The sequence below is a fragment of the Pelophylax lessonae genome, assembly GCF_965119305.1.
Source record: "Pelophylax lessonae genome assembly, chromosome: 2".
NCBI lineage: Eukaryota > Metazoa > Chordata > Amphibia > Anura > Ranidae > Pelophylax > Pelophylax lessonae.
In genome coordinates this window covers 475,897,970-475,917,162 of record NC_138769.1, presented here as the reverse complement: position 1 = coordinate 475,917,162, position 19,193 = coordinate 475,897,970, and positions in this window count along the sequence as shown.

Here is a 19,193-nt window from a genome sequence, read left to right as displayed (position 1 = left end):
GAGACTATAATGGAGAAAGATACCATCCTCATGGAAAAGGAAAGTGAAATTCAGACTTTGCAGAAGCAAAGTATGGCTGATATGTTGGAGTTGCGTAATCAGCTGGAAAAAAGTCTTCAGTCTTTGGGAGCTACAAAAATAGACCTGCAGGAGTCGCAGGAACAGAATGTTGCTCTGGAAGCGACATTGTCTCTCAGCGACAAAGAGAAAAGTGAAAGAGAGGCTAAATTACTGAGTACTGTGTATGAGCTCACTACTTTAAGCAATGTGGTAGATGAATGGCGTGCGGACTGTGAAAGTTGGAAAGGGGAAGCCCAACGTGTCCAGCAGCAGTTAAAGGAGAAAGAAGCCTGTGTGGCAGAATTACATTCCTATTCCCAGATGCTAGCCAATGAGGTGAAGGCTCTTATGCAGGGAAAAGAAGATTGTGAACATAAGAGGGAAAAAGTAGAGGCACAGCTTCTGGAATCGCAAGTCAAGGTGTCAGAAGGTGACCGATTGTGTGCTAAGCTGTCAGAGAAGGCAAACCGACTGCAGGTTGAGTTGGACAATGTTACAAATCAGCTTTCTCAAGCAGACAGCAAATCTAGAGAAATTGCGGAAGATTTTTCTATCTTGGAATCGCAGCTGCAAGACACGCAGGAACTCTTACAGGAAGAGAGGTGTAAAAGGCTGAGTTTTAGCACAAAGCTCAAACAAATGGAAGATGAGAAAAATGGCTTCCTGGAACAATTAAAAGAGGAGGCGGAAGCAAAGAAAAACCTATCAGAGCAAGTCGCAACATTGCAAGCTCAGATAGCGGTTATGAAAAAACGCATGGAAGAAAGCGTTGGTTCATTACAGTGTGTTGAAGATGTGAAAAAGAAGTTTGATCAGATGCTTGGTGAAGAGAAGAATGTGTCTGCAAAATATGCAGAAGAACGCGCACGTGCAGAAACGGAGGTGCGTGATAACGAGAGCAAAGCCCTGTTCTTGGCTCGCTCTTTGGAGGAAGCTCTAGAGTGTAAGGCTGAACTAGAAAGTGTTAAACAGCTGCGTACAGAAATGGAAGAATTGGTCAGCTCCAAGGATGATGTTGTGAAAAGCGTTCAGGAGCTAGAAAAGTCTAAGCGAGCCTTAGAACAGCAACTAGAAGAGATGAAGATTCCGTTGCAGGAACTGGAAGAGGAATTCCAGGCAACAGAGGATCTGTCCCAAAGAGGGGATAGTGTGCCTGATGCAGTTTTTAAAAGGATCAGTGTTTTGGGGTCTGTCCTGAGTGAGCCTCAGAAATGTGACGACATGTGGCTTGAATCACCCCTTTGGAATAAACCGTTCCTTCAAAAACTTCAAGCATTGGAAAATGTATCATTAGAGCTTCAGCAAACAAAGGAGCTGAGTAAGAAATGTGGTGATTTCTCAGTTCAGGCTGAAAACCTAGTGGAGAAAACTAAGGCTGTTGGTGAAAACGTGAAGCAAATGAATAAGTGCCTTTCAGGGAGTGTTTCCAAAATGGAACTGGTGAAAGACGGGTGGCAGAAGTTTGATCGTGATCTTGAGATGCATTCCATGTGGAATTCAGATAGAGAAAAAGAACTAGGTGACCTTGAGCGGTCAAATAGTTCAGCAGAAAGTGCATTGAAGAAACCTGTAAAAGAATGTGTTGCAGTTCCATGCTTCTTCACTGATGCAGAGAGGAGGTCTATAATGGATACCACCCAGATCGCTGGGTTCAACTGTGTTGTTGCCTTTGACCCCTATGTTGGTGGAAGGAAAGTTGATGATGTTCTGGTTGGCTACTTCTGTGAAGAGTTTGGCAAGAAATATAAACTGAATATCAAATCAAATAGTAGGCCTTTACTGCGACTCGCTCAGGAGGGCGAAAAGTTTAAGAAGTTGATGAGTGCAAATGCTTCCGATCTGCCTATGAATATGAAATGTTTGGTGAATGATATTGATATCTCTGGGAAAAGGAACAGGGGTCACTTTGAAGAAATGTGTGACAGCCTGTTGTCTCAATTGGAAAATCCTCTGCACAGCATCTTAGAGCAAGCAAAGCTCAAGAAGGAAGATCATTCCCTTTTACAACAAAAAGTCAATGATTGTGTACAGATGTATGGAGAGGCAACTCAAGTCACAGAGGGATGTCAAGAGTCCCTACTTGGAACAAAGCTTAGTGAAGCAAAGGTTCTCAAAGTTTTGTGGAAAACATTTATGGATTGCAGAGAGAGGCGTCTTAAGAATGTTGAAGACATTAAGACTAGCCCAATTGAGTTGCCTATGGATCACGGTCCTCCATGGTGGATTGGACAGACGGTTATGAGGGACAAGCTGTCTGACATTTATGAGAAAGCTGTCAATGAAGATGACAGAAACGAGAAGGAGCAAAATGATGCCAAAAATGCAGTTGAAGAATGTGTATATGAGATGAGAGACAAACTGTGTGGCATTTATGAGAAATCTGTCAATGAAGATGACAAAACAGTTTCATCCGGAAGCTTGAGGATAATAGGAGGCTTATCAGTGAGTCAGCAGTGCCTGACACATGCGTGCCTGGAAATGTGTCCCAACCCTAGGGTTGAAACAAGAGGGGGGGGTATGTGACAGGAAGTCAGGTAAATCTGGGAATGTAGTCACTGAGAGGAGACACATTCCCACCTGCTTTGAAAGTTCACTGATACTATAGGGTGTTGGCTGCAGAGAGAGCCAGCAGGAAGTTGAAAACCATTCAGCTGTTCAGAATGAGGAGATCAAGGACTCTATAATTTGTCCAGAGAAAATCTATTGAGTGCTGCCTCCTGTCGCTGTGTGAGCTGGGAAGAGGAGGACAGACATACGTGTACCTCCCGACGCCGTGTGGGCATGGGAGAAGGACTGCTGCCGCCTGTCGCCGTGTGGGCTGGGAGAGGGGGACAGTCGGATGTGTGCCTCCCGACAAGCTGGTGAGCATGGGAGAAGACCCCCTACAGCGATGTGAAGCTAAGGAGGGTAACCACGAGTGAAGACGTCTCAAAGGTGAGAAGACAAAGTGTTCCATGTGAAGAGTGTGAAGAGAAGTGTTCCATGTGAAGAGTGTGAAGAGTAAAGGGACCTGTTAAATGAACTATGTTCAATGTGAAGAATCTGAAGAGTAAAGGATCCTGTTATAAATGAACATGTGCTGTGTGAAAGAAAACAAAGGGACATGTTCAATGGACAATGTTTGTGCTGTGTGAAAAGCAAACAAATGGACATTTGAGTGTCTGCTGTAGGATCAGCAGTGTCGGCCCAACAGTAGGTTGGAAAGACTTCTTAGGTAGGTTCCAGCTGTGAGAAGGTAGCCGCCCACAGAGGCAAGGATTTATTTTGTGTTTTATTTTATTTTGGATGTTTTGCTGCATACAGCCTGGTGAAGAAAACACCATTTAATAAACCACACTGTTTGTTTGCAAGCACTTGTCGGCTATCTCTCTGTGAAAACGCACCCCCAAAGGGGTCATCCACGCCTACCACCGAGCTAATCCCTCACAATATATATATATATATATATATATATATATATATACACACACACACACACACACATATATATATATATATATATATATATATATATATATATATATATATATATATACGCACACACACACATATATATATATATATATATATATATATATATATATATATATATATATATATATACCCCTATACAGAAGTTAAAAAAAAACGCCCAAAAAATGCCTGAAACAAAAACGCCCAGGTGTGAAAGGAGGGTAACACCGTCCCTGCGCTACTGAATTTCTAATAAAAATAATCAGTTTTTTTCTGGTTCTGGACATGCTACAGAGATGAAACTTCACAGGTACACTTTTTAGACCCCCCAGACAATATTTTCAATATTTTTTTTCAATATTTGGCTCTTTATCAAAAACGACAATTTTTAAGAACTTTTTTTTGCCTGATTCATAGCCCTTGGGCATGACCCAGAACCCTAGGCACTTTTAGGGGCATTTATTGGGTTTTAGGGGCTTCAAAATTGTGTTTTTTGATTCCAGAATTTCGGGTCCCATTGATTTCAATGGGGTTCTGGAATCCAAACGGAACGTTCGGGAAGTTCGGGTGTTCTGGTCGAAACAAAATTTTCAAAAGTTCGATTAACCCTAGTTTTAACCTCTTGCCAACCACAAAATGCATATGTGCAGCCTTAATGTCCAGCTGGGGCACATATGCATCCACGGTGGCATGAGGTTTGGGGCACAGACTTTGTGTGCTTAGAGTTCACTCACCATGCACTCCCAGCAGGGTGAGCTCCTGATCATGTGACCACTGTGAGAGCCAGTCACAATGGTCACTTGAAACAGAAGTCACGCTGCCTTCTGGGCAATAAATACCACCTAAACGGCTGCTGGTAGGCAGCATTAAAGGGGTAATGAAGTTAGAGCCTACCTTGTCTGTGGAAAAGCTTATTTAATTGAAAATGTTAATTATATGTGTGTCTGTGAGACTGCCACCCATGGTACAATAATTAGGAGTATTTTGTGGGTACAAGGACTGTGGCATATGTATGCAGAGTATACAGCAACTAGGCTTATTTCCTGTTTAGTGATCTATTCCACTTCCACTGTTAGGTGCAACCTGACCACTGTTTGCAGGCATAACTTGTTTTTCTCCTACGGTCCCCCAGGTCTTTCATAATCCTAGTCATTTTTACATTTTGTCAGGCTGTTTTGACTTTTTAATTGTAAAATCAGGCAGTTTACTTTAATTCTGGTCATTGTTAACCATTTTTCTAGAATTGTATATTTTTTCCACTGAGGATTAGTGGGCGGCCGATCGGTCAGGTGACTGCTGTGTTCCAATCTGTCATTAGATATTTCGGGATACAGAGCCCAGCCCAAGGGAACAGCGATCACATGGTACTGTTTATAGTGCTTATCTCTCCACTTCCAATTACAACAGGGGAAGGAGAGAGATCAGTACTTATGAATTGGCACAAAATAAATAGATCAGCAGCTGCAGATTTATTCATTCTGTTGTAGTGACACAGGGATTTTTTCTATTATCTCCAATGTTGTCCATAGTGACCTGTGTATTAACCCCTTACCTCTCTTATCCTTCGCATTTAAACATTAACCGCTTCATCTACATCCTGCCACTGTAAGAGACCAGTACATTAACCCCTTCTATTACTGCTTCATCTGCGTATGACCTGTTTGTTGTTGTATCTAGTGCACCATTCTCAAGCTCCATGTTTAACTCCTTCAGTACCCACCGGTTTCTTCATTTCTAAATAAAATGTGGCAAAACAAATAAATCCCCTAGGGGTGTTTATTTTCAAGAAAATTGTAATTTCTGGGCTTTTCTTACTATTATAGCTTTTTTATTTTACCAGAAAGTATGGGAAAAAGTTCTCTTTTTCAAACTGTTTAGCATTTTTTCCTTTCTATAGTAAAAAAAAAAAAAAAAAACCCAGTGGCTTTTAAATACCACAAAAGTAAAACTTTTGTCTAAAAAAAAAAAAGTTATAAAACTAACTTGGGTATAGTGTTGCATAAATTGTAATTGTCAGTCACACAGCAGTGGAAAATTAAAAATTGTCTGGTGATAAAGGAGTATTGTAGGCTGACACTTAAGTGGTTAATGTCTACATAGTATTTTTTATTGTTTAGATATTGATTGTCTTTGTTTATAATATAATTGTTTGTCATATTTTAGGTTGTCAATAAAATATGCTCCCTATTAGTATATTTTTCATGTTTTGCCAGTAAAAAAGTGCTGACAACCCTGGCTTACTATGGTATAGGCCCTATATTACATGCATACTTACATACACTAGGGTTCATTTAGATAGGAACCAATTAACCTAGCAACATGTCTTTGAAGTGTGGGAGGAAACTCATGTGAGCACAGAGAGAACAATTCAATTTCATGCAGGTAGTGTCATGACAGGGACTTTAACATTTTAATAAAACGTTAAATAAAATAAGTTGAAAGTGACTTGTTTGGTAAATTAGCCTTATTTTCTTTCCACAGTCCACAATAGACATTTAGCGCTTTCATCCAAAGTTTGTACTTTGCTGAAGATAATAAAAGCAGTCATATGAGAACTATATGTATAATTTAAGTTGTTACATATACCTTTATATGTGCTAATAAGGTAAAATTTGCTGGTGCACTATATATGTGTCAACCTTCAAAGTCATATACAGGATGATTTGCACTAGAGAAACCAAATTTAAGGCTGATATTATAATTTAGAGAACAGTCATCCTGAGAGAGTCAAATCATTCAAGCCATGAGTAGTGCTTTGTAATTTGCAAGGATTGCTCCTATAATATTTATGTAATTGAAGAGTATGGAAGGCAGACACTAGTGTTGTCACTTTTCTGGGTCTGGGGGTGTCAATGGGTGGACAATAAAAATAAGGACTGATATTATTTCCCCTAACAGTAGCTAGACATATTTAACAGGGAGTAATCGAAAGCTGGCAATACACTGTAAGTGTAGCACCCCCACAATTGCTAGTGTAGCTGAATTTAGTTTGGTTCCCCTGTAGGCAAAGGAGTGTGTGTTAATTGTGTTTAGGAGACTGGGCACTGCTTCACAAATTGTGGTTCTGTTACCTCCCCCTGTCTTCTGGAACTTGCTGGATGTTTCAAGAACACAGTGGGCAGAGGGACAGAGGCTACAGCCTGATTATTCATGGAGCTTCCACCAATCCCTGGTAAGATGGTCCAAAAAGATGGGGCTGCAGCTAATAAATATTCTGAAGCCTGGCAGTCTGGGTGCAGAGTCTAGGGTCCAGCCCTTTGGAAGTGACCCCTGTGCTGGGGGAGAAAGAGCAGAGGAGAAACAGAGGAGAGTGAGAGAGGAAGGAAGCTCTAGGACATCAGTCAGCTACAGTCTCAGCTAGGCCTAGTTGCAAACTTTAAGCCAAGCCAGAAGCAGCCTGTTCAGCAAAATGCCAGCTCAGCAGCCTTATGGATTCTAACAGTCACTTACAAGGACTAAGTGAGTACAAACTAGCAATCACGCCTAAAAAAGAAGAGGAAAGTGAAGTGCAATGCATCATGTGTCTGGGATCAGGAGTAGTTTAAGTGCAGTGCAATACAGCCAGGAGTACCCTAAAAATTCCAACTTTGGGACCAGATCAGCTGAGTGCTGTGCAATACAATCAGGAGCTGTGTTATCAACATTACTTTTTGGGTTTTTAATTCCCTGTTTCAGCTGTACTATTATTACCATTGTTATGCAGCACAAGTTCAGTTTGGATTATAGCAGTCAGAGACTTTAGCAGGTCCTCAACCATTTGGAGTTTGTAATTTCTTCAGTTCTGGGCATCCCATGTACCATCAAATCCCATCCATGTTCTATGTTCCCAAAATAAACACTAAAAATCAAAACCCCTAGACTAGAAACATTGGAGACAGTGAGGAAAATTCATTTTAGCTGGCTGTGGGTGCTGTGAGGGAGAAATAGGCCCGAAGTCCAGCACCTCCTTCTGGGGTAGCGCTACATAGGACTTCCCCTCTTCCATGCCAAACAGCATGGATGGAGGAATCTCTCCGGCTGGCTTTGGTATTTTCACAGCTGGCACCCACTGCTGTCAGAATACCCAAACAGTGATTGCTTATGATTGGATGCAGACACTATTTGGCTAACAGTTTTCCAACCAGCTCCTTCAATTTTGAGATCAAAGTATTTCAGGTTGGAGAGTGCCGACAGGGCCACCTATGGCTCGAATGTAAGCCCATTCATCAGGAACCAGCTGAAATTCACTCCATATATGGCCAGCTTAAGACACGAGATCATCTGCTGACCCAGCAAAAAACTTTTATCTCTTTTCTACGGGTAATTTAAATTTGTGTTAGCATCTTTATTTACCATCAGGATTTCACAGATAAGTTCACTAACTAGTTCCCTAATTGTTATTTTCCCCCACCATGTTTTTGCTAATCCTTGCTGTCAGATGACTATAAAAAAGAAAAAAAAAGAGACTTTGGTGGAGCGACTAATATTGTCTCCTTGTTTCTAAGCTGGACATAAAGGATAAGTAAGCTGTTTTTTGTTGTGTCTTATCTTCTTTAAGAGGCAGCATGGAAGACATTTATCCAGACAAAACAAGACCCATGAGAGACAAATAAGGATTTTAACATGGCTCCTTCTTCTGCCCCATCAGTTCCTAATTCTAAAATCTACTTCACAAATAGTGTCCTTTATTTGGCATACTTCAAGTAGTAAATGTTCTCTTTAAATATAGTTTAAAGCTTCTTTTGGCTAGATTAACCCTGTTGTGTGAAGTGATGAAGCTGGATTACCCCTGAGAAACTCACTATTGTTCCTCATCATTACATTTATCCTTGTGTCCTCCATTATCTGTTCATTTCAGAGGACAAAATGGAACAAAATCTAATCCTTGATTAGCATTTGCACTAGTGGTAGGGGACCTATTTTGCCATCATTGAGAGTTGATTCAGAAGTTAAAACAAACAAGCTGTCTGGATAAATAATTTTCTAGACATTTGAGCGAAAGCGCAAATAGCAAAGTGTCTGCAGTCATCTAAGTAAAAGCGGTATGACATCACTGAAATGAGTCAACAGCCTGTCAGTGCTCTGTTTCCTACGGACTTCATCATCTTGTCCATGCATTTCACCTCTGCAACAATTTTATGAAAACAGACTTATTCTGAGTTATTACTCATTTTTCCAATAATTACACAGCCACGCATTTTTTCCCAAGATCTAAATGAGTAGGGAACATTTGAAAACAACAGAAAAGTGACAAGTTGAATTTAGAAGATTAGCAGGGAAAAATGTCTATATTTTAAATTGCCGGGCCTTCCCAACCTTCTTATCTTGCATTGTATTTTAATTGAACTGTCGCTCCTTATTTTGCAAAGCGCTGCACAAACTGTTGCCAATATATAGTATAAAATTTTGTATAATAATAATATAATAATATCAGTAAAAATAATAAAATATTTAGCTGTGGAACAACTCATTTTCTACTCCTTTTTTCTCCTTTGAACTTTATGAAAAAAAATTAGGTAGAACATACAAACGTAGCCAAACAGGAAATGGAATTTGTGTATAATTACAGTTCTGTGTCTTTCATTCAGCATATTCTTAAACCCAGTATATTTTCTCTGGCCAGACGTATTGTTTTAGTGCAGTCTTAGTTGCATCCAAGTTGAATACCCTCCCTGAAGATAGATTGTCGATTGCAAACATTGAATCTGTTCTTATCAAGGGGAAGGGCTTCCAGAAATATGAATACAACATGAAAAGCCTATTACACAATTGTAGGATAAAATGGAAAATGAATATGAAAAGATTAAGGAAAGGGAGGGACAGACTAACACATGAAAATAGGAACCATTAATGAATAATCTAAAATACATACACAAGGAAATCAGTAAACAATGGATATGGAAGAGAAATGACTATGACTGAAATGAGAACCGAATCAGTATACACCAAGTTAACCATTTCATGGCGTTAACAATCAATCTAACTCTGAATATGTTTATTTCAACTTTAAATAAAACAGTTGGCTGGGCTATTTTTTGCATATTTTGTACAAATAGATAGCAACAACTTACTCCTATTCTCACTGGAAACACTTGCTCACTTCACCTCATGTGGAAATAAGTCTCTGACCATTTCCACCCTGGCCTGGCAACCCTGGCTGGGAGCAGACAATTGCTCGACAGGAGGTATTCCCTTGTCAGCACTGTCTGTGTTGATGGGAGAATCGTGCAAATTTTTTTTCTGTGGTTGCAGTAAAGAAATTCACACCATCTAAGGACTGCCTAACTTTTCTCTATCTTTAACTCCAGTCCCCCCACAGTCCAGCTTATTCACAGCCCATGATTTTGTCACTTATTTAAAAAAACAAAATAGATGCAGTTATTGATGGGACTGCCACTGCTCAGTTATATCCCTTAATTACCAAACCATCTCTATCATCACATTAAACTATTTCTTCTTTTGACCCCATCACTACAGAGGGGATTGCTAAATGTTCACCTCATTGCTCATTGATGTATTCCTCATTGATGTACACCTCACTGCCTGCCCTCTGGACTCTATTCCCTCAGTATTCATGTCACTATCTTGCTCTATCCCATGTGCTCTTATTCACATCTTCAAACTCTCCATCTGTACTGGCATCTTTTCCTCCCCTCCAAATCATTTTCTGGTCACCCCTATATTTAAAAATCCCTCTGTGCTCTCAACCACTCTGAACAACCTCCACTTTCTTCCAAACTCCTAGAATTCCTAGAACCCTACACCCATCTGAGCTGCTATCTCACTGATAACAACCTTTCTAACCCCTTGCAGTCTTACGCACAACATTGCACAAAAACTGCCCTTTTAAGACCAATGGCACTATCCATACTCTTAGATCTTTCTGTTTCCATTTATGCAGCTAACCACCGACTCATCCTCAAAAAAGCTCTACTCCCTTGACTTCCAAGACTGCTTTTTCCTGATTCTCTTAGTACCAGTCTAAGAGCTCCTAATGTGTGAGCTACTACCTCCTCCTCTCCTTTTCCTCTTTTTGTAGGGGTTTTATAAGGCTATGTCCTTAGACTCCTTTTATTTTCTTTCTACACCTATTCCCTTGGTCAGTTGATAACCTCACATTGCTTCCAATACCATATTTGTGCTGAAGACACTCAAATCTATCTCTTTACTACTTAGCTCACTTCCTCAGTCTCCTTGTGCATCACTAATCTAAGCACCGAGACTTTAATGTGAGTTTATAAAAAGTAGTGAGGACAAAAACAGAGAGCTCATTGATTAGGCTGCTCAGAACAGGGAGGGATGCCCTCATGTGGGTACCCAGTAGGCTACTAAAAACATGCACCAGTGGACGAAGCACCAGACCAAAGAAAATATATACTCTAACTTATTTATTGGTTTACACTAAAAAATAGCCAACACTTTTGGGTGTCAGAAAAACCTCCCCTTCATTAGGGCTTCCGTTAATAGAAACTTCTTATCACAGAGATATTTCTGGCCAGTAACTCTCCTGATCCAGCAATTAGCTTCACTACATATATTCACACAGGAAAGCCCTATTATTATTACTATGGATGTCAAACCACTTCCTAAAAACCTGTTTCCCAAGGCTTTTCCATTGAGAATATGAGCAAATCTCTCCTTCTTCTTTTCCTTCTCTTCTTCCTTCCACCCATACCAAGGTGCTAGTGGTAATCCTGGACTCTGGCCTCTTTTCAGCCCCACATCGATTCACTGTCAAAATCTTGCCTATCCTGCCTCTAGCTAGCAACTGAATTTTACTTATTAGATAAACTTATACCAACACAGTTACTACCTTTCATATCACTTTCTTATCCGTTTAGATTGTAAGCTCTCACCCTTGCCCTCTTGGGTTGAACTGTTTTTTAACTGTATGGTCTCCTCTTATTTTGTAAAGTTCTGAGAAAACAGTTGGCACTACAATATTCCTGTATATTAATATTAATATTTATAGTTATCTGATGTTCAGTTAGTTGCTACGGACATAACATTATTTTTTAATGATGGCCATACAGATCCAATCCCTGGGCGTCCTACACAGAGCAAATTAACAAATGGCTCACTATTGTGAAAAATAATACATGTGCTAATAGTAGGTGGTTAATACTTTTAATGATACAATTCAGTATATAATTTTCTTTCACGTGCCTTTTTTTAAATCTATTTCTCAGCAATTAAATGCAGATCAAGCTGTGCAGAAAAAAAATGACTGTTACAGGGATCAGGGCAAACCAACAATTTCTGCAGTGCTTTTAATAGTTAACTTTTATTTAAATGGGTAAAATCTTTTTTCCAAAAAAAAAAAAAAAAAAAAACAGTTGCTGTAACTGAATAAAAACTGTTAGCTGGAGTTGGGCTTACATTTTTTCATCACTTTCAGTTTAAAACTACCCTGTCCAGAGGGTGACAACACTGCAGAACCATAGCAAAGGTAGTTTAAAATTAGTGGATCACAACCAATAAAAGTATGTTACGGTGGGTTCCCCTGGTATTTAATAAATGCTGTGTTATTATTATTGACTGATTGTATCATATACTGTATATTATTTTTTATTGTAAGCAATACACACAATACTATTTACAAATTATGTGACCAATTGGAGTATCAGTTGGGACAACTAGACAAGAGATAACAGGGAGGTTTGGTCACTGAAGTATTTACAGCTCGCTGGACACATCTGAATATTATTCTGTAAAATGGGTGAAGACACCCCAATGCATGCAATGCTGGTGCCAAATCAGGGAAAAGTTTATGATGTAACACATATGTCTAAGCATTTATTAAAATTTAGCTGATCTTAGGTAGAATTAATTTGAGAAATGTGTGATTAGACAATTACCTATAATTGTAAATACAGTCAAAAAATATGGTAAAAAAAGAAGCCTGCCCTTGTGTAGCAAGGCTTAGCACTGCTACTGACAGACAGAAATATCATTCTCTGATGCAAGCTTTTTACACAGCTCATTCAATAATAGTTAGCATCCCTGTTTTTGGGGTGAGGAGAAAACTACTTTCACATTGATTTGCAGCAAATACGCGGTAAAAATGCATATGCGTTTTTGCCTCAATTTCACTGCGTTTGCGGTGCATTTTTCACAGGACATGTGACTCAAAAAACTGCATAAAAATGCAACACAGGTGTGTTTTTGATGCGTTTTTGCCACGTTTTTAATGCATGTCAATGGGGAGGTGCGTTTTTGGTCTGTTTTTTTTAAACAGACCAAGTATGCACCAAAAATTTGGCAAGCAGAATGTTTTACATGGCAACAGGCCAGTGTGAAGACATACATTATCTCAAAAAAGTGAGTACACCCCTCACATTTTTGTAAATATTTTATTATATCTTTTCATGTGACACTTTGCTACAATGTAAAGTAGTGAGTGTACAGCTTGTATAACAGTGTAAATTTGCTGTCCCCTCAAACTAACTCAACACACAGCTATTCATGTCTAAACCGCTGGCAACAAAAGTCAGTACACCCCTAAGTGACAATGTCCAAATTGGGCCCAATTAGCCATTTTCCCTCCCCAGTATCATGTGACTCGTTAATTTTAACAAGGTCTCAGGTGTGAATGGGGAGCATGTGTGGTAAATTTGGTATTATCGCTCTCACTCTCCTATACTGGTCACTGGAAGTTCAGCATGGCACCTCATGGCAAAGAACTCTCTGAGCATCTGAGAAAAAATAATTGTTGCTCTACATAAAGATGGCCTAGGCTATAAGAAGATTGCCAAGACCCTGAAACTGAGCTGCAGCACGCTGGCCAAGACCATACAGCAGTTTAACAGCACAAGTTCCACTCAGAACAGGTCTCGCCATGGTCCACTAAAGCGGTTCAGTGCACATACTCAGCGTCATATCCAGAGGTTGTCTTTGATAAATAGACATATGAGTGCTGCCAGCATTGCTGCAGAGGTTGAAGGGGTGGTGGGGGGTCAGCCTGTTATTACTCAGACCATACACCACACACTGCATCAAATTGGTCTGCATGGCTGTCGTCCCAGAAGGAAGCCTCTACTAAAGGTGATGCACAAGAAAGCCCGCAAACAGTTTGCTGAAGACAAGCAGACTAAGGACATGGATTACTGGAACCATGTCCTGTGGTCTGATGAGACCAAGATGAACTTATTTGGTTAATATGGTGTCAAGCATGTGGCAGCAACCAGGTGAGGAGTACAAAGACAAGTGTGTCTTGCCTACAGTCAAGCATGGTGTTGGGAGTGTCATGGTCTGGGGCTGCATGAGTGCTGCCAGCACTGGGGAGCTACAGTTCATTGAGGGAACCATGAATGTCATCATGTACTGTGACATACTAAAGCAGAGCATGATTCCCTCCCTTCACAGACTGGGCCACAGGGCAGCATCCCAACATGATAACGACCCCAAACACACCTAAAGGTGGTGGACTGGTCAAGCATGTCTCCAGACCTAAACTCTATTGAGCATCTGTGAGGCATCCTCAAACTGAAGGTGGAGGAACGCAAGGTCTCTAATATCCACCAGCTCCGTGATGTCATCATGGAGGAGTGGAAGAGGACTCCAGTGGCAACCTGTGAAGCTCTGGTGAATTCCATGCCCAATAATGTTAAGGCACTGCTGGAAAATAATGGTGGCCACACAAAATATTGACACTTTGGGCCCAATTTGGATATTGTCACTTAGAGGTGTACTCACCTTTGTTGCCAGCGGTTTAGACATCAATGGCTGTGTGTGTTGAGCTCACTATTGTGAAAAATAATACATGTGCTAATAGTAGGTGGTTAATATTTTAATGATAAAATTCAGTATATAATTTTCTTTCACGTGCCTTTTTTTAAAATCTCTTTCTCAGCAATTACATGCAGATCAAGCTGTGCAGAAAAAAATGACTGTTACAGGGATCAGGGCAAAAACCAACAATTTCTACAGTGCTTTTAATAGTTAACTTTTATTTAAATGGGTAAAATCTTTTTTCCAAAAAAAAAATAACAGTTGGTGTAACTGAATAAAAACTGTTAGCTGGAGTTGGGCTTACATTTTTTAATCACTTATTTCAGTCTAAAACTACCCTGTCCAGAGGGTGACAACACTGTAGTGATTTCACTGCAGAACCATAGCAAAGGTAGTTTAAAACTAGTGGATCACAACCAATAAAAGTATGTTACGGTGGGTTCCCCTGGTAATCAATAAATGATGTGTTATTATTGACTGATTGTATCAAATACTGTATATTATTTTTTATTGTAAGCAGTACACACAATACTATTTACAAATGATGTGACCAATTGGAGTATCAATTGGGTCAACTAGACAAGAGATAACAGGGAGGTTTGTACAAAGACAAGTGTGTCTTGCCTACAGTCAAGCATGGTGTTGGGAGTGTCGTGGTCTGGGGCTGCATGAGTGCTGCCAGCACTGGGGAGCTACAGTTCATTGAGGGAACCATGAATGTCATCATGTACTGTGACATACTGAAGCAGAGCATAATTCCCTCCCTTCACAGACTGGCCCACAGGGCAGCATTCCAACATGATAACGACCCCAAACACACCTAAAGGTGGTGGACTGGTCAAGCATGTCTCCAGACCTAAATTCTATTGAGCATCTGTGGGGCATCCTCAAACTGAAGGTGGAGGAACGCAAGGTCTCTAATATCCACCAGCTCCGTGATGTCATCGTGGAGGAGTGGAAGAGGACTCCAGTGGCAACCTTTGAAGCTCTGGTGAATTCCATGCCCAATAATGTTAAGGCACTGCTGGAAAATAAAGGTGGCCACACAAAATATTGACACTTTGGGCCCAATTTGGATATTGTCACTTAGAGGTGTACTCACCTTTGTTGCCAGCGGTTTAGACATTAATGGCTGTGTGTTGAGTTAGTTTGAGGGGACAGCAAATTTACACTGTTATACAAGCTGTACACTCACTACTTTACATTGTAGCAAAGTGTCATTTCTTCAGTGTTGTCACATGATAAGATATAAAAAAATATTTACAAAAATGTGAGGGGTGTACTCACTTTTGTGAGATACTGTATGTCTTCACACTGGCCCGTTGCCATGTAAAAAATTATACTTGCCAAATTTTTGGTGCATACTTGGTCAGTTTAATAAAAACGCACCAAAAACGCACCTCCCATTGACATGCATTAAAAACGTGGCAAAACGCATTAAAAACACACCTGTGTTGCATTTGTTATGCAGTTTTTCAGTCACATGTCCTGTGAAAAATGCGCTGCAAACGCGGTGAAATCGAGGCAAAAATGCCTATGCATTTGGGGTGTACTCACTTTTAAAGGATTTTTTTTTTTTTAGTCTTTGCTGTGCTTTTGTTTTCCGAAGCAAAAGTGCTTCAAAAACTGTTCAGTGTGAAACAGCCCTAGAATATATATAAAGCCAATTTTTTTTTTTTTTTTTTTTTATTTGAATAGCATAGAGGAGGGTTAAATCCAGGGTCAGATTTTTTTCTGCCATCTATCTGCCTATAGTTGAGATTCCCCTTCATTTCCCACCAAACAGCGATTGTAAGGAAATGTCTCCTAAGGGAGGGAAATGTCCTGTTAGACAGTTGTCAGTGGAACAAAACTGTTCACTTTAGAAAATGTTCCCTGTTCCTGTTCTATTGACAACATTTTCAATTTTGCCACACTTTCTGTCTCAGTGATAGTGGTCACCTGAACAAATAAAGGGAGTACATTTCCCTAAAAGGAACACAAACAGCGATAAAAAACCTGACAGGGGTTTTAACTCTTAACCTCTCTATCCAACACTAAAAGAAAAGTTGTTGCCCTAGAGTCCATAACAAATAGGATTGAGTCACCATTCAGGGAATTACCCCTTTAACCTTGACTCCCTGGCTTTCTTTTATTAAATAAAACAGTATTGCACCAGGAGCCTGTGCGTTCTGTCTCTCCTTATGGTTCATTATGAGACTGTGAAGAGGGGTGTGTGTCTATTTGATCCCCTCAGGTCTCAGATTACACTCACCTCTCCTCTTTCTACAATGTGTGACACCATATCCCCGCCCCCTGCCTTCTTAAGCTCAGAAATGCTGTGTAAACTGTGCATTTTCATTGACTGTAGAGGAGAGAGGCTGCAGATAAACAGGGATAATGTATGTAAGAGGATTTGGTTCATCTCTGTTTGTCACCTGAGGCCAGTCACTTCAATGGGTATACGTAAGTCTCCTTCTCAGTGACAGCATGTTTCTTTTTTTTCCCCAAAAAATTGTAGCATCTTGGGCTGTCTACTTGCAGAAAAATATAAATTCTGGGATTTTCATGCTATTCTGGTAATTTTATTTTATTGAAAAGGAAAGAAAATCTTTTTTATATTTTTATTTTTGGCCTTTTATCTTTTAATAGTAAAAAAGTCAAAGCTTAGTTGTTATTCAATACCAGCAAAATAAAGTTTAATTGGCCTAAAAATGATATAAAAACAATGTACCATATTGCATGATGGAGTAATTGTCAACTATCACAGAGCTTAAAACTAGTATAGTAATGAAGGGGTATGACAGGCTGGTACTCAAGAGTTTAATCAACTGCAGATTTTTTTAACAAGGGTGAAAAGCTCTGAAAGCAATAATACCTTTTATCAAATTTGCTATGACTTGCTTATTAGTTGGGTCTCTCTTTCCATTGAGAACATCAACATGATATGGGTGCGGGAATCACTAACCCATAGTACATCAGAGCCTTATGATAGAGCCAGGATCAAAAACAACTTCAGGAATCATTTACACAAGTCAACAACAATGATGTGCATGGGAATATAGCTTGTTAAGGGATTTAAACCTGAAGTACTTTCCAGGATGTAGTTTTCCTTTAAGATTAAGTAGCTGAATAAACAACAAATTGATTGAAGCGGACAGAATTCCTAACTATGCGTTGGAGTACCAGAGAGGAAATGATAGACAACTCCTTGATTTTTTTCCAACCTGCGCATACCATTAAAAGAACACCTGGCTGATATACTCATGTTTGTCCTCATAGCTACGTTGAGAACAGCACAATGTTTGATACCTACATGACAGCCTTAAATGATCCTTTCAGAGCGGAACATTCTTTACAGAAAATGGAGAAAAAAAAAGAAGTAGCAGATACAAAGTAGACATGTCTTTGTACCATTTAGATGAATACATTGTACAAATAAATCATGATGATAAATATTTTAACATTATGCACTCCCAAAAGTGTCAGTAAGATAATTTTTCTTTAGGAAAGACTCCTACTCAATGAATGTTAAAGGCAGACATGTCTGTTTATCTGACCTCCGTCAGCTGTATGGTGGAAAAAAATGCTTTTGTGAGGTTGGCTTAAACACCATATTCCCAGTGTAATGCTAGAGTATTAACAGGAAATAATTTAATGCATAACTTTAAAGGATGACTGATAGCATTTATTCCCTGTTTTGGAATTGTAAAAAATGAATAAGAAAAACCATAAATAATTTATTCTTTTTTTATCTTGTTATATTTCCCAAGATTGCAATTTAGAGAGTCATTAATTCTGGTAATGAAATATCTTAAGTATATTTTTCTTAAGTAGTAATGAGCAAAATGTTTTAGCATACAATAAAAAAATACAGCTGTGTTAAGAAACCGTTGAGGGCTGTGTTTTTCAATGAAATGTATTGATTTGAAATTCAAAATGAAAGTCAATGCACAAAAATGCAGCATGCAGGACTTTTTTGGAATATTGTGTAGTTGTATTGGCACAAGGCTAGGTTCACATTTGTGTACTGCAGAAATGCATGCAAAACCAGGTGCGCTCTCACGATGCACAATAAATGTGCATCCCTTCTGCAGTCGTGTAGTGGTGCCAATAATTGTTATTGGCACCCTAATGCATCTTGCTTTCATAAACCAAAATGCTTTATAACAAAGTACCAGGTACTACTTTTGTGTTATTATCACATGTAGGGCAGCCCATCAAAAAAAAAAAAAATAGGCCACCCTACATATGACACATGAAATTGTGTTGAAAGCACGCACTGTCTCACCTGCATAGCTATGAACAGAACCTAAATAGCTCCTATTAAAGCCATTGTATTTTCTGTCATCCAAACATTGTTTTTTTGCTAGAAAGTTTAACAAAGCACTTGACAATGCATCCAGTCTGATTAAAAGCTGAAATATTTGGCAGGTACCCGCTGAGTTTGATTTCAGTTATGTGCCACCTTGGCAACTCTTCAATTGTTTTGTCCTACAGAAGTTCATTGGCACACAATTCTACACTTGTGATTCAATATGAAATGTATTGTTTGCCATGGAAAGTAATCGTTTCTGCTGTTTTTACTTAGGGTGGCAATATACTGCATAATAAGGCAATCAGTGTAACTCGTTTAATGATTACTTCCAAGGGAATGAGAAGATTCCAGGTTGTGCAAACTGAAATTCAATAATGTTACACAGCGTCCTTACAGAATCACTGCTTAACTTACCAAATAAACCTCTTGCAGGAAGTGCAGAATACCAACTTCAGCAGTTGTTACATTTTAGCTGCACCTTTGATATTAAGGGGTCCATCAGTACTAGTATATCCCATAATAGGGAACAGGGGCCCTATTATGGGATATACTGTGAGAGACATCCTATTATGGGATACATGGACTGAGAGTGGCACAAACCCCACAGTACAGACCCCCCCAGCACAAACCCCTCAAGCACAAACCCTGCACAAACAACTCAAGCACAAACCCC